The following is a 3,033-nucleotide window of genomic DNA, read 5'->3' as shown; positions in this document are numbered from 1 at the left end:
AACATGTATGAATATATAAAAAGAAGCAATACTAATTTTGAAAATCTATCTCAGAGGGAAGTATCTTTTACTCTGGATCTTGAAGAGTTGAATTTCAGTAGGAGAAAATGCAGGACAAGCAGGGGCCTGTGGGATAGCAAATGACATGGTGAGATCAAGCAGCCAAGCATGTCCAGAGCGTCAAGTGCGTAGCAGAATATAATGGGAGACAAATTTTCCAAGACAGAAGGGGCCAGGAACAAACTCTCAAATGCTATACCACAAAATTTAGTTTATTCCTAATCATTTCAGCATTTTGAATAGGAAAGAAAAAAATGCATATCTCAGACAAGAGGCTTTGTGACTGTAAGTAGAAAACCCAATTCAAGTGGTTCTAAGCAGATTCTATTGGCTCACAATCCAACAAATCAAGAGATAAGGTAGGCATTTGGGTGGGTAGATCAATTTAATGGTATCACCAGTAGCCCTTTTTTAAATCTCTGCTCTTCACTTTGTACAATGTTGGCTTCTTTTCAAGGTGTAAAGATGGTTTCCAGTAGTGTTAGGGGCTGTACACTTCCTTGTTTAAATGTAAGACATAAGAGGGAATCTCAGAAATCCACTAAAGAAAAGGGAAGCAGCTTTCTGAAGCCTGCCACAAACTTTCCTGGCCTTTTCATCAGTTAAAATTGGGTTACATACCCATTCCTTAACCAATGAATGGCAAGAGTTTGGCATTGCTATTAGATCAATGAGAATCAGACTAGTGAACTTTTCCGTGAGCAAATGGACTGTTTGGGGATATGAACAGATAAAGACTCTTAATTTGGGATCTATTAGAAGAAAAGCCAACTCTCTCAAGACAATCAACAATGTCCACTGTGTCAGCTGAAGAATGATGAGGTTTGTAAATTTAGAAAGGAGAGCTTTAGTTTTCATAAAGGGCTGTAGCCTGCAGGTGGCCATTCTGACAGGCTGGGAAGTGTAGCCTCTGGTCAGGAGCTGGAAACAAACACTTGAGGGAGGGGCAAAGGGAAAAGGAGTTTATGCTGGGTGGGGTGAGCAAATATATTCAATATAAATATATTCAATAAACCATAGGAGTCACGAATACTTATGAAAGGAGAAGAATGTGCATATCCAATTGAGCTTCATGCCTCTTCATGGGTCCCATCTACAAAAAATGGCAGCATTAGTGTGATCCGAGGGTAGAGTTTCTGGCCCTCTGATGTCAAAAGGTGAAGCAGAGAACATCAAAACCCTCATCGTGCATCCTCTGTAGACTGGCCAGACCACTCTATAGATGGTTGTCTCTTATCAGGAAGACATGCTAGTCAGTTGTTTTGTGGAAACCACAAAGGGCAGTTCCAGGCATTTGGCTGATAGCAGTGGTAGAGTCTTTTGAGAGGGCTGGCTTCTTTTTCACCCTTAGGGATGAAAGCCTAATGGCAGTTAGTGAGGGAGGGGATATAACATGGTGTCTGACCTCCCATCCCATCATGGCTGGAAACTCAGTTTTCAAGGTTTCTTTGGGGTCCCCTTGGCCAAGAGGGGGGTCCATTAAGTCAGCTGGATGACTTAGAATTTTATTTTTATTTCTCAATTGTAATGGTAAATGAAATTTTAGGAGGAGACTTTGGGGTTTTTTTGGAAGAAGGATTGAAGAGTAAGAAATTAAAACAGGGTGACTGGTTAGACAGAAATGCAGAAGTCACAAGAAGTGATAACTATTGTTACAAGTAGCAACAATGAGATGAATGAATGAATGGGAAGGAAACCTTAACTTTTTTGGAAAAACAAGAAAGGCATAGAATTAGAAAAGTGTGATGTCAAGGAATTCAAAAGAGGAAAGAATTTTGTAGAGGAGTGGGACAGAATAACAGAGTTTAAGCCCAGGTTTGACATTGTAGGGGCCAAGAGAAAACAGACCCTTTGCCCATGAAGGTTCACTAAAAAAAAAAATCAACTAAAGGAAGGCAGATTAGTTGGAGAAGAGGCATCCAAAATTTATTAACATGTACACAGGAGAACCACAGCTTGATTACATACCATCCAATGGGTTTCAAAGCTTATATACCACCCTGACAAAATTGGTTATGGGAACAGGATGAAGAGGAATTCTGTTAAGAGGCAATAGGATTACTAGAGTGCATTAGTTCTGACACTGCTATGAAGGTACTCCCTGAGACTGGGTAATTTATAAAGAAAAGAGGCTTAATTGACTCTCAGTTCCACATGGCTGGGGTGGTCTTAGGAAACTTACAATCATGGTGGAAGATGAAGGAGAAGCAAGGGTCTTCTTTACATGGTGGCAGGAGAGAGAAGTGCAAGCAGGGAAAATGCCAGATGCTTATAAAACCATCAGATCTTGTGAGAACTCACTATCACGAGAAAGCATGGGGGAAAGAAAACAGCCCCCATGATCCAATCACTTCCCTCCCTCGACACATGGGGATTATAATTCAAGATGAGATTTGGATGAGAACACAGAGCCAAACTGTATCAGAGGGAGAATGAATGACTCTGGGGACAGAGATTAACTTGTAAATAGTTCACTTTGGAATCTGAATGATCTTGGGAGGCAGACATTATCTTGTGAAAGGTCTGTTCAGGTGTGTTTACAGTTTTGGTCTTACATGGGCGGGGGGTGGGGAGGTGGAAATAAAAAAAAAAAAAACACTATTCTCCTTGATGGATCTGGATGTTAAACAGATAAAGGAACTTCAGATCCATCCTGTGCTTTGGGAGAGATGGTTAGAGGTGGGGTGGGAAAGGTCAGACCTTGAGGCTCTTTCGGTTCAGCATGTTGAAGTGCTATATTTTGAAGTATTGGTTTCTGAGCCCCAGTGATATCAAGTAAACTTGGAATTGGCCCCTGCCTTCAACTTTAGCCATATTTTCTTGGAAAAGTTACTCTTGTGGAGCAAGGCTATAATTTAGACTGGTTAAGGACTGTTGAACTTTGGCACCAAACAGGATGGAATTCATATCGTGCTCCACCTATTAGCTATCTTACCTTGGGCTCTCAAAGCCTTGGTTTCATCAGCAGCTAAA

The sequence above is a fragment of the Pan paniscus genome, chromosome 5 (assembly GCF_029289425.2).
Source record: "Pan paniscus chromosome 5, NHGRI_mPanPan1-v2.0_pri, whole genome shotgun sequence".
In the NCBI taxonomy this organism is placed as follows: domain Eukaryota; kingdom Metazoa; phylum Chordata; class Mammalia; order Primates; family Hominidae; genus Pan; species Pan paniscus.
The sequence above is the reverse complement of the archived record's forward strand: the minus strand, read 5'-3'. Positions refer to the sequence as shown.